Source organism: Agelaius tricolor, unplaced genomic scaffold, assembly GCF_023055355.1.
Source record: "Agelaius tricolor isolate 1412-34295 unplaced genomic scaffold, bAgeTri1.0.p SCAF_28, whole genome shotgun sequence".
Taxonomy (NCBI): domain Eukaryota; kingdom Metazoa; phylum Chordata; class Aves; order Passeriformes; family Icteridae; genus Agelaius; species Agelaius tricolor.
The window spans coordinates 7,304,548-7,318,331 of record NW_027269288.1 but is presented as its reverse complement, the minus strand read 5'-3'; the positions used below and the strand labels follow the sequence as shown (position 1 = coordinate 7,318,331).

At 47.1% G+C, this 13,784-nt stretch overlaps 1 protein-coding gene across 3 annotated transcripts in view; it reads right to left on the bottom strand.

Moving 5' to 3' along the window:
* The window catches only part of NADK (NAD kinase), a 29,081-nt gene extending 20,882 nt beyond the window's left edge, over window positions 1-8,199 (bottom strand). For 2 of the 3 annotated variants that reach the window (XR_011682592.1, XM_071448770.1), the window contains exon 1: window positions 3,459-3,581. The gene's annotated coding sequence lies outside the window, so the exon portion shown is untranslated. Of the gene's footprint in view, window positions 1-3,458; window positions 3,582-8,086 lie in introns of those variants that run through there. The other variant, XM_071448771.1, reaches the window with a different exon arrangement.
* Window positions 8,200-13,784: the final 5,585 nt, after the last annotated feature.

The following is a 13,784-nucleotide window of genomic DNA, read 5'->3' as shown; positions in this document are numbered from 1 at the left end:
AGAGGTTTTTATAATTGTTTTTCAGCAATTCAAGTGTTTTAAAGTCCCTGCAAGAAAATCTGGAGGAGCGTGTGATGCTAAACACAGTTTGCACACACTAATAAAGACCTCTCCAAAAAATCTGGGAAGTTCTTCAAGGTAATCAGAAGTTCCTGGAATTAAAAATGACCACTGTGTTCCCAGACTGAGAAGATGCCCAGCACAGATTTAGTGTCTTCAGTTACACAAGAGATAAAATTAATTTCTTTTAGCTATTTAAAAGAAAGAAAAGCTTTAAGTATGTGCCAAGGAATCAAGGCACAGGAAAACTAAAGTCAAGGAAAACCATAAAATCTCCTATGAGGGGATACATATATTGAATAGATAAAACAAAATACTCAAAGAAAAAAAAACAAAACCACCAACCCCTGTCAGATAATGCAACAGAAATAACCTTAATAAGCCCCAGCTTTTGAAATAAAAGAGGAGAGACAAAAACAAGCTGGAGGACAATACCTAAGTCCTTAACTCATTTCTGACAAACTGGGGAGATGATCCAAAACAAACAGGACAAAAGGAGGACAAATGTGCAGTATTTCAGTTCCACGAAGAACCAGCACAAATGAGAGATAAACAGCTGGTTAGAGCCCAGCTCTGTAGAAGTACAAAAACCAAAAACAAAAACCAAAAACCACAAAACCAAAACAAAACTCGAACTTGAAATAACTGCAGAAGTTGTAGAGATCTTGTGGGCAAGCTGTCATCATTACTTGAAGCAATAGAGAAGAAATCTTAGCAGAATAAAAATAGAAACCAACTTTCAGTGTATGAACAAACACCAAACCATAAACAAATGGTATCCATGAGAGTGCAGCACATTCCTCAGTTGATTCCAGCACCGGGGGGAAAATTTGGTTCAGTTAAAATCTGTTTTTCCCAATGGTTTCATCACTTTGGATGAAGCTCCCACCTCATCCTGCACAGAGAGAGAACCAAACACGGGTGCAAGGATGAACACGGAGTGTGGCCCTGGGAAATCATCACCCACCGAGGAGATCTGGGGGAAATCCCCCAGGGAATAGCAAAGCCTTCGTTTCACCAGAACCCCGCCCTGCAGGCAACAAAACCATCCACAAACACAGCTGCAATTTCAGACTCATTGTAAATTAGACAGCAGCACCACCGAATCAGATGAGAAAGTGCCCCTGCTGTAGCTGAGGCTTACCCGAGGAGAGCATCACTACAAAGAGGTGCAATTAATGCCAGCCATTAATGATTTATAGCACCCTGCCCTTGAAAGGTATCAATGTTTAACTGGGGGTAACTCATTGCTGGGTCACCTCTGAGGGCCCCTGCTTGGGAAACAGCCATTGCAACAGAGCTGCAACTGTGTCCAGCTAAGATTAGCAAAATGCACCTCTATTTTTAGGCAATTTGAGCTGGTACATAAATTTTGTGCCCATTAGTTGAGCAAAGGAGGCAGAGAATAATTTATGTAATAAACAAGGTGTGTTTCCACGTGACTTTGACTGAGGAATGTTCATCTGACAGATGCTGACAGTAAAGAAAATCAGATTAGCACAGAACTGGAAGTGAGAAGTGCACAGACATACTAAATACAGCCTAAGAACTTGATATTCCCTCCATGTAATACTTTCCAATTCAGGATGTTTTAACTGCAGCTTACACCATGTACTGTTTAATTAACATTCCCTCACAAGACCTTTATTGAATAAGCAGACTTGACATAAGACAAAACTGCCACTGAACAGCTTCCAGGATGGGATCCAAAAAAGCCTTTAAGCACATGGTAACAAACTAATGAAAAGGCTGCTCTGTTTTAAATCATGTCCAAAATAAAAACAACACAAGAAAAGCAACTATTTCAATGTCCAGCACTGCAGAATGAAGGACAACTGAGAAAGTGTCAACATTTAACAATAAATATCTGTGATGGTGACACAGCAGCCGGGTGAATCACCTCTCACACACATCCAACTCCAGTTTTATTGCAGTTTCCCATTTTTAATTTCACTCCGTGCTCCCCTGAACAAGAACTTCCCAAGGGTTTCATCAAACCACCTTTATCCAACCCCCAAAGGAGCTGCAAAGCTGCAAAGGGATTGAATTTTATTTTATAACGGCCCTGCTTGTAAGCTGTTCTTTCATAACAAACTTTTCCTGTTCAATGCCTTGCCCTAAATCATCCTGGTTATAGGATTACTGTAGGGTCCATCCTGACAAAACCCTCACAGTGCTTTAACCCCACACCGAGTGATTTCTTAGAAATTATATCGGTAATTCGAAACTCATTTTGTACTTTATTATTGCCTTTCTCTTGGGGCATAAGAGGACAATGTTCTACCCAAACCTGCAGCTCTTGTCCCGTTGCTACAGAGCACTGTGTGCTTGATCGCTCTGCTCTGTGGAGCTTTCTTTTGTTGAGTTTTGCTGAATAAAGCGCTCCAACAGAGGTTACATGCCTATGACTCCGTCCCCAGGCACTAAACCCCCTCTCACACACACAGAAAAATGAAGGAACAGACAGACAGACATCACCAGACAGACAAAGCTCGGTTTAGTTCAGAACTTCATATCCCAGCGAGCCTGCAGAAAACCACAACCCCTAATAAAAGCCGGCAGCCTGGCAGCAGTAACAATTTTAGGTTTTGATTACACACCCAAATGCTATTTCCACCAAAAACCCGGGCAGTTTGAGCATCACGTGTGCACGGCCCAGGCAAAACAAACCCATTTATTAACCCTTCATCTGCGGAATTCCCGCATGGACCGGGCACCCGAACCCAGGGTGGCACACAGAAAATCCAGCCCTAGCTATAATGACAACACAGAGAAGGGGTTTTTTCTGTCCTGTAATTAACTTCCACTCCCTAACAGATAGAAAATGGGAGAAAAAAAACAGCATTCCAGGATGGAAAGATGGGAACAGGATCCACACACTGTCCTGGCCGGCACGAACTGCCCCAGGATGAGCTCGTTTCACCTCCTGAGATGTGCAGGGAGAGCAGCCCCGAGGGTCTTCCCTAAAAAGCCGGAATCCACCGCAAAATTCAGTCCCTAAAAACCTGAGATTCACCCCAAAATTCAGTCCCTTAAAACCTGGAATTCACCGCACAATTCAGTCGGGAAGCGTTATCCTGCCTCAGGGGGCAACCAGCGGGGCTGGCCCGTGATCCAGCGCTGCGGGAAGGGGTCCCCGGCCTCGGGGCTGCCCAGCGGCTCCCCCGGAGCCACTGGGATGCGGGAATGCGGGCACTTGGGACACATGCGGGCACGGAGCGACCCGGCGGGGACAGACACCGGGCAGGGGACACGGGGACACGCACTGGGGACGGGCAGCGGGGGAACAGGGGGACGCGCACCGGGGACACACACACGCGCACCGGGGCCACCCGCACCGCTCTCCCCTCAGGACCCCGCGGGCTGCCCCGCGCGGCTCCCCCGGGGCCCCGACTCACGGCGTGGCTCAGGGCCGGGCCCCGCGGCGCTGCTGGCGGCGCTGGGCGCTGTGAGGGGCGCGGGGCCGGCGGGCCCTGCGCGCCTCCATCGTCCCCTCCCCGCCGCCCCCGCGCAGGCGCGGTTCGGCCGCGGGCCCGGCGCGCAGGCGCGGGCGGTGCGGTTGCGCGGGGCCGCCTGTGGCCCGCGGGGTGATTAGCGATAATTAGCGATAATTAGCGGTCATTAAGCGCGGGGGAGCTGGGTGGGCTCTGGGTGTGTAGGAACCGGGATTGCATCGGGTTATACCCGCGTTGGAGGTGCCAGCGGGGGATATGGGCAGCGGACGCGTTCAGCCAGCCCACAGCCCTCACAGCACCCCGCAGTTACACCTTCAAATATCGGCCATGCCATCCCTCCAGCCATCCACAGCCCTCACAGCACCCCGCAGTTACACCTTCAAATATCGGCCATGCCATCCCTCCAGCCATCCACAGCACCCCACAACCCCCGGACTGTTACACCTCCAAGTTCCAGCCATCCCAGACCATCACCTCCAGCCATCCCATCCCTCCAACGATTCACATCCCTCACACCACCCCACAGCCTCCCGCCATACACCTCCAAATTCCGGCCATCTCACACCTCTGGCTATCCCTCCTCTCCCACTATACCACCATCCCACCCCTTCAGCAATCCCTCACTTCCTACCTCCAACCTCTCAACCCTCCAAACATCCCATCTCCCACCATCCCACCCCTCCTACCTCTCACCATCCCATCTTCCACCCTCTGATCATCCCATCACTCCAGCCATCCACACCTCCCCACCTCCACCATCCCATCCCATCTGAGAAGAATGGTGGATTTGTCCTTCCAAACCAGCTGCGGGGCTGCTGGTGGATAAAAGAAACAATGGGAAGGATTCCACTGATTGATGAATGGAAAGAGATATTTGCTTTTAGAAATAAACTTTAGGTTTGCTGATAAACGAAATTAGACGTTGAGAGATGAAAGAAACAATGGGGAAGCAAAACCCCTAAATTCAGTAAGAATTAAAAATTAAAAGGGAGGGTTGTACATTAGAGGGAAATCTTTGGTATCAGGTGTTTTGGGAAGTCTGAACCTCTCAAGTACCTCAGAAATGGGGAAAGAGAGAAGGGAAATGTGGCCGGGAAATTGGATAAAAAGGAGGCTGGGTCCTCCAAAAAATTGGAGAGACTCCAGGGGAATGTCCCATGGCCTCTCCCTTTATTCCAATAAAGCCAGAAAGGGCTCCTCTGTCTCCTTTTTGGACATAAACCTCTGGTGTTTGTGGATTAATTTTCCTAACACATCCCATCCCTCCGAGCCCCCCATCCCATCCCACTCCCATTTATCTCACCTCCTCCATGCCCTCTCAGCTCGGGCACACACTGAACCATCCCCTGCTCTCCTCCTGCCTTTTCCCTGCGGCTCCCACCACGCCCTTGGCCGGGGTGTGGCTGTTGGCACATCCCTCACACCCTGCTCGCATCTCCCGTCACCAACTTTTACCTTAATCTGCCCTTTCATCACCTGGGAAATGCCCTTTGTGACACAAAACTGCTCGGCAGCCCACACCGCTTTGTGAGGATCGCTCCTCTCAAAGACAAAGTGGTGAAGTGTAAAGAAAACATTCTCCATACTTGAACTCAAAAAAAAAAAAAAAAAAAAAAGGTTTTGGTACCTCAAAATCATCAGGAGCTTTGTCACAACTTCAACAGAGGGAGGATCAAGCGCCTGGGTGGATGCCAGCAAGAAAACAATTCTTCAGTTACCAAACCGATCAGGTTTTGTAATTTCAAAATTGCATCTTCTGCTTTAAGGAGGCCACACTCGTGGGATAAATCACACCAGGATGAACTCACGCAGTAAGAGCAAATTACACAAATTACATCATAAGAGAATGTGGCACTCGGGGATTTTTTTTTTTCTTTCTTCTTCCTTTATGTAGTAATTTGTTTTTGGGGAACCAGGGAGCTGTAAATAACTGATGGTCAGTAAAGGCTGAAACAAACTTGAAAAAGAGGAAGCTGTTGCTAGATGTGGGAAAATACCACTGGCCATGTTACACCACTCTTGAAAGTACAAGATTTTGAGGCAAAACTTCTCTCTAGCCCTTCATCCAGTGTGCAAGGAATTAAGGCAGAATTCACAGCTTTGAGGGGTTAATGAGATCTCAGAGCCCCAAATGCCTTTAATGTGCTGAAAGGGATTCTCAAAGTGCAAAGGGACACCCGGACATGACACTGGGCAGGAATTCAGCTTTAGGGAGTCAAAGCATTGCCCTGAAACCTGCAGTGAAAAATCATCCCAGGAGAGACGCTTGGACACAGCAGCCACCGCTCACTGAGCAGGGCTGGATCTTGGGATGGGCTTTTCCAAACTCACCAGGGTGAAAGTGATAAATCCCCGCCGTGACAAACACCAATCGCCCGTTGCTGTTATCTCTGTGCAAAGAACTTCTTGATAATCTCCTCCCTTTCTTGAGTTAGTTAAAAAGTACCTTACACAGCACCGTTTCTATTTTAACCTTATGTTATAACCTAAAACTATATTCACCACACTACAGAACTAATACAGCATAACTTTCTAACATAACACACACAATATTCACTTTAATATTTGTGAAAAGCCAGTCATAAACCACACATTTTTCACAGCCACGCCAATTTACATTGGCCGCTCCAACACAAACCCTTCAAGAGGCAGCCGCTCCTCCCACAGCACAGCCACTGCCCTGCTGTTGCTCAACATTTTGTAAGAGGCCTGAACCCTGCAGCAGGAGCGGCTCTTATCCCTGTAATTGGTGGAGATAAGGCTGCTAAGCAGCTGAGCCTGTCCTATTTATAAAGGGCCGGTGTTAAAGCAGCAGCTCCGAGCTGGGCAGGTTCAGCAGCGACCTTGGGGCTCTGCTGGGATGAGCGTCCCGGGCTGTGGCAGCTCCTCCATCCCCAGAGTGCAGACACGGGACAAACGGGAGGGGGTTAGGTGGTGCCTTTTGTGAAAAACGCCAATCACTTGTTTTTAAAAATTTTAAAAGGTTAATGGTGATAAAATGGTTCTAAAAATAGTAGTACAATTAGAGTAATAATAATTTGGACAAATTGAATTTTGGACAATATGAGACAATAAAGAAAAAGAGTTATGGACATCCGGGTACCTTTTCTGGGCAGCACAAGCCCAGAAAAGGACCCCCGTTAACAAAGGGTTAACCCTTAAAAACAACAGCCTGTTGCATATTCATACACCTCATTAGTGATGCATAAATTCCATTCAAACACAGGATTCTGTCTGGTCATCGTCAACTTCTTCCTCCGAATCCTGACAGTGCCTTCAAGGCAAGAAGAAGTTCGTTTCTTCTGATAAGAGAGAAATAAATTATTTTTTCTGAAAGCTTCAGGTGTCCTGTGGCTGCTGTGAGTCCTTTCTTTAAAAAAAGTATCCTACATAGCATCGTTTGTATTTTAACATTTTTTATAACCTAAAACTCTATTTAACACACTGCTCAAGAGAATCAATACAGCATTACTTTCTAACACAACACATATAATATTCATTTTAATATTTGTGAAAAGCCAATCACAAAATACACATTTTTCAGACTTTTAAACATTTCCTCCCTGGCACCATGAGCAGAAGGCTTTGAGCCAGGTTGTGCTTCCTTTCTCTCAGGGAAGGAAACAAAGAGAAATGTTGGCAGGAACTTGAGAAATGAGCATAAAAACATTCTGCTTTTTTTTCCCACTGGGGTTCTCAGTTCCTAGAAATAACAGAAAAGATAATTTCCCAAAAATGCTGTTGTTTGACAACTTGCACAGATGTGCCTGGTACAGAACCTCCACCCACACCCCAAACCTTCCTCCAGCAAGGAGGCATTTCCACTCAGCAGGAAGCAATTAGCAAATTGTCTCTATTAACACCTAGCAGGGTGGAAGAACACAGTTCTTACCTCTCAACCCTCATTTCAAACAGCCTCAGATGACTCAGAATTCCTGAGGGATCACGAGAAGTTAAAAAGTACCACAAAAGCTGAATTCTGCTGGAGATGGAGGCACGTGAATGTGACAAATAAATGATTTCTCAATGCTCACACACTGACACAGAGACGGGGAAATGCTTTTCATTATTCGGGCTGATTACCAACACCTCCAATCGTTATGTAAATGTCACTGTCCCACTTTTGAGGCTGAGCTACATTAATTGACTTGCATAAGGGTTAATAAATCTGAGTGATTGGGAATGTTGGCCTGATAGCCGAACTCCATCCCCAGATCATCCCTGACAATGTCAGGGTAGGACTGAGAACTGCTGGCAGCCAGGAAAGTCGGGTGAGATAAGTGGAGGGATTTTTAAAAAGTCTAACATGAAGAGGAATACCAAAATCTGCAGCCAGGAAAGGAAAGTCAGGTGAGAGATTTTGGAGAAGTCTAATATGAAGAAGAAAATCAAAATCTGCAGCCAGGAAAGGAAAGTCAGGTGAGAAAAGTGGAGGGATTTTAAAAAAGTCTAACATGAAGAGGAATATCAAAATCTGCAGCCAGGAAAGGAAAGTCAGGTGAGAAAAGTGGAGGGATTTTTAAAAAAATCTAACAAGAAGAGGAATATCCAAATCTGCAGCCAGGACTTACCTCCTGTCTCGAAGCAGGATGTGGAGGAGAGATTTGGGATTCAGCTTGGTGTGTTTGGTGCTCTGTGTCTGAGTGACTAACAGAGTGTGCTTTTCTGCCTTTAAAACAGATAAAATCAACTGCTTTCCTCTTTATCAGTCTTGTCAGGACTGTAATCTCCCTGACACAGGAAATGCATCATTGCATGTGCCCCAGAAGTGTTCAGAAGCAGATGGGTTTTCACTTGTAAACAAAAATAATTCTTAAAAACTGGTTTGCTTATCGCACCATTTCACTGTTCTCAGGAAAACTGGTGACTCTTGTGAGGAAGGACCTCACAGCACACCTCGATTCTTTTTAGGAAAGCAGCTCGATGAACTGGAAAATGTAAAAGCTTCTGGTTGCTTCATTTTCCAGATGCTTCTGCAAGCACAGTCCTGCAGCACTGGATTTTAAACAATTTACCAGAGAGATGTGTAGCCCAGAGAAATGAATTCTGTTTTCTGCAGGATCCCTCTAAACCAAACACCCCTTAAACCTTTTCTAGGCTAAATTTTCACCCTGCAAAGTCCAAGTTGTCTGTAATTCCGGGTGAACTGTGAGGAAAACCTCTTGGTTTCCTATAAAACACCTTTGATTTGGGGAGCTCTGGGAGCTGCAGCTCCTGCCCAGGAGCCATCAGCGCTTCCAGCATTTATGGCAGGAGCTCAGGAGAGATGGCAGAATCCTCACAGAGCTCCAGCTCCCAGTATTGCAAGGAAAAGAGCTTCTTTCTATCACCTAGAACCTCATCAGAACTGTGGGACAGAACCATGAAAGATGCATTGGAGCAGGAGCCATGAGGGGTAATTTTAGATTATTGACTTTAGGGCAGTTACAGCGTGGTGTGGCCAAAGCTGATAGGGCAAGAAACACTTAAAATGTAATTAGGAAATGGTTAACTCCTGATTGTGATGAGTGAATTATGACACCTGTACTGTCACAATCTTCTCATGAGACTGAAAATGGAATAAAAGTTTTTCAAACACCTCTCAGCTGCCCCATCCCTGGGTCAGGACATGTGTTATTGTCTGACAAGTTGGTGCTCCTTGTGAGGAGCAGATAACTCAGCTGAACCCAGCAAAGGTGCAGGGGGGTTTGGGAGCTGCCAGGCCCCACACCCTGAGTTCTGCAGCCCAGCCCAGCAGCCCCGTGCTGCAATTCCTGCCCCACCTGCCCTGGTGCAATTCCTGCTTTTCCAGGGTCCCCCGAGGGGTGATTTTACATTATTGACTTCAAAGCATCTACAACATGGTATAACTAAAACTGATAAGCCAAAAACCACTTATTGCTCATTGTAATTAGGAAATAGTTAACTTCTGATTATGATGGTGTGAATTATAACATCTGTATTGTCTCACCCTTCTCATGAGACTGAAAATGGAATAAAAGTTTTTCAAACACCTCTCAGTTGCCCCATCCCTGGGCCAGAAAAGGGCTTAATCCAACACCCAACACCATCACAAACTGCTCAAAGATACTGAAATTACCACTCCAACTCCAGCTGGGCCTTGATAGTGGTGGGGCTGGTTGTTCTGGGGCCTTTCCTTGCCAGGAATCACCCAAGTCGAGCGAGCAAGATAAACAGTGAGCAGTGAGAAGGGAGGAGGTCGGGCCAGCAGCTCCCATAACTGCCCAGGCTTTGACAACAGCCCGAGGAGTGAGAGCAAGAGTGAGATGGATTCCTCTTTGCTCTCATGTGTGAGCAGGCCCTGGCAGCTGTGGAATGGCCTGAAACAGCAGCAGGCACAAGCTCAGCAGGCGACAGGAAAAGTCAAAGGGCCAAACCTTGCTTTTGTTGCTGGCAAGGGAAAGGATTACCACTGCAGGTTCTGTACAGGTGTGAAATGCCATGTTCTTGTTCCAAAGGGAATAAAGACAGTGGGGGGCTCTTTCTTTTTTTCCAGGCTGCCACAGCAAAACCTCATCCCAAAGCAGTGGCTGAGCAGGTACCAGAAGCCTTGGAGCACTGCAGGCACATCCATCCTGCAGGGAGGCTGCTCCTCATTAACTCACCAGGAATCAACACCAATTTCTGCTCTCAGAGCCTCCAGGGAGCCAATTTGCAGCTTGGTCATTACCAAACATTTCCTTGCAGCCCTAAGACTCTGCAGTTTTAACTTTGGGAGCTTTGCTGTCCCCAGTTAGCAAAGGCACTGCCATCACCTCGCTGTGTGGCTCTGCTCCATTGCAGTTGTTGGCTCATCAGACACTCCACCCTTGTCTTAAACTCTGGTTAAACCCCCCACTAAACAATCCAGGGATTAAAAAAGCTGCTCATCCTCTCGTAATTGAGGCTCTTTATTCCTTTGACCTTCAGGTTTGTGCTGCCCTGGGAGTTCTTTGATAGCACAAGAGAGAATTCTGACCAGTGGCTCGATATCACCAGGACACTTTTTAAAGAAAAAGTTTTAGTTTTCTTGTTGAGAAACCTGAAATCTCGATGGAAGATCTTCAGAAGTAATTGCCTGAATCCAATTTGCTGATGAGGATCAGATGGAGCTTTTCACCAAGAGGAGAGGCAAACCAAGGCCAGTGCTAACACAATGTGGACTTGAAGAGACAAAATTAATGCTCGGAAAAAGTCTCTGCAAAGGGAGAAATTAAATCTAATTCTAAAAACAGAAACCTCCAGTTGATATAATCAGAACAACACAAACGCAGAGGAAATCAGTCTGGAATCCAGAAGCTTCAGCACAAGGTAGGATTAGTTCTGAATATGAGCCTTACATCACACTCTTGTGACTGTCAAAAACAGAAATGAAAAGAGACTGGGCTCTGCCAACTTCTGCTTCATTTGCATCAGAATTCTCCATAGCCCAGCATTATTAACTTCCTCTTTTCATGTATTCAAACTCCCTTGTATTTTGCAGATGCTCAGATCCCAGATGCATTTGAAACCCTTCCCATTTACCCCCTTTGTTCTAATTCTCAGAAAGGTGATGCAGATATCCCTTGCCTGTGCACAAAAGGAAATATACCTCCCCAAAACCCCGTATTAACAGAACATCCTGCACTGTAGTTAAATGATCCTTTTTCTTCACAGAAAAGAGCAGGATAATTTTTCAGATGAAAGAATGACACACTCAGGAGCTCTGCACCTGCATTTACAATAGCCTGGGTAAAATGACTGGTCCTGGTGCCTCAGACACAAGGCTGAGAGTAACTGTGGCCCCCAGTGAAGCCTCTCCTTTCCCCAAAACATTTCAGTAGAAAAAGCACCAGAAAGAAAAGCACCAAAGTGTTCTCTAGGACTGGTTTGTTCTCATGGTTACACTCAGACACCCATTTTCCTTCCCTCTGCACCCACAGATGATGTTCCTAACGCTGGGGCCAGGCAGGTATTTTAAAAAACTGCAAAAAATCACCCAAGAATCATCCAAAATAACATCCCAAATTGTCCTCTCCCAGCAGACCTGCCTCCACCTCCTTCCCCTTTCTTAAAATTTCCTTAAAATTTATTCTTTTTCTGAACAGCAGATTCCTTTTAATTCCCTACAATTTCCATTTTCCCCCTGTATTGCTGCAGAACAAACTTTCCATCATCCCCAGTGCTGGCAGAGCTCCCCACTCACCAGCACAGCCTCCCAGGCTGATCCTGAATCCTGTTTGTCCTTCCTGTTTCGTCCTGAGCATCACCTGTTGTGACAGCAAGCAGGTCAGCAAGGTCAGCTTTACAGATCCACGCTTGAGCAACCCCCAGCCACAGGAAAACAGAGCTGGGGACGCCTCAGGCTGGGTTTTATCCTTGTCATGTCCTGCTGCAGTCACCCCACACATTTGGGGGATCCCTGAGGAGGGCACACATCCCTCAGGCTGGGTTTTATCCTTGTCATGTCCTGCTGCAGTCACCCCACACATTTGGGGGATCCCTGAGGAGGGCACACATCCCTCAGGCTGGGTTTTATCCCTGTCATGTCCTGCTGCAGCCACCCCACAGAACTGGGGGATCCCTGAGGAGGGCACAGATCCCTCAGGCTGGGTTTTATCCCTGTCATGTCCTGCTGCAGTCACCTACAGGGCTGGGGGATCCCTGAGGAGGGCACATATTTGGGGGATCCTTGAGGAAGTCACACATTTGGGGGATCCCTGATGAGGTCACAAACTTGGGGGATCCCTGGGGAGGTCACACATTCCTCAGGCTCAGTTTTATCCCTGTCATGTCCTGCTGCAGTCACAGGACTGGGGGACCCCTGAGGAGGGCACACATTTGGGGGATCCCTAGGGAGGTCCCACATCCCTCAGGCTCAGTTTTATCCCTGTCAGGTCCTGCTGTAGGACTGGGGGATCCCTGAGGAGGTCACAGATCCCTCAGGCTGAGTTTTAGGGTTTTATCCCTGTCCTGTCCTGCTGCAGGAGTGGGGGATCCCTGGGAAGGGCACACATTTGGGGGATCCCAAGGGAGGTCACAGATCCCTCAGGCTGTTTTATCCCTGTCCTGTCCTGCTCCAGGACTGGGGGATCCCTGGGAAGGGCACACATTTGGGGGATCCCTCAGGTGGTCACACATTTGGGGGACCCCTGAGCAGGTCACACATTTGGGGGATCCCTGGGAAGGTCCCACATCCCTCAGGCCGGGTTTTGGGGTTTACCCCTGTCCTGTCCTGCTGCAGTCAGCCCTGAGGGCAGGGCAGAGATGCTCACCCATGGCACACACAGATCATGGGGACCCTGTCCCCCTGTCCCAGGGACACCCCGAGTCTGGGACAGGAGGGGCCGTGCTGCTCATCACATCCCAAACCCCACACAGAGCTGGGCACTTTCTGGGGTGTCCCGAGCAGGATCAGGGCTGGACTCGGTGCCCCCTTTGCCCCAGGCAGTTCTGATTTCCCTGGGAGCAGAGCAGAGCTGCTGTGAGAGCGGCAGCAGTGCCCTCTGCTGCTCCCGCAGCCGGCAGAGCTCTTCCCCAGCCCCTTCACCAAGCTCAGGAGGTTTTAATAGAGCTCAGAAGGTTTTAAACACCCAAGATGAAATTTTCCCCTGGGCTCAGAGCGCTGCTCCCATCACCTCTGAGAGAGCACAGCCAGGCCAGCTCAGCTTTGTCTGTAATTCCCTGCAGGACATTTTTAGATCTGTTTGGAACACACACACACACACACAAAAATTGGGTTTGAGACTCCTTTACACATTGGCTGTCAAGATTGATTAGTAGAGAAAAAATAATTCCTCCTCATCGGCCTTCATGTCAATAAATGAATGCAGAAAATTCACATTTCACCCCGTGAAACCCCAAAGGGCCAGAAGGATGTGGCAGGAGGAGCTTTGAGATTTTACAGAAATATTGTCCGTAACAATGCCCTGACAAGAGCAGCTGCCCATCCCCAAACCACTGAAATACAAACGTGCTCTGGGGGCAACTCTGCTGCTGTGAATAATTGACTGGGGGAATTGTGGTGTTTGCTCACCAATTGTGGTGTTTGCTCACCAATTGTGGTGTTTGCTCACACCTCTCAGCGTGTGCTTTAAGCTACTCCACACCCCCAAATCCACTGGAAGCAGTGCCATATATTCCATTAAATATATTATATAGATATATAATGGAATATACACATATATATATATATATACACATATATATACATATATATAATATAAAAATATAGTTAAAAAATATATATAATATATATACACATATATTCATAATTTCTCCTATATTTTTACAGCCTATATTTTTTTGATG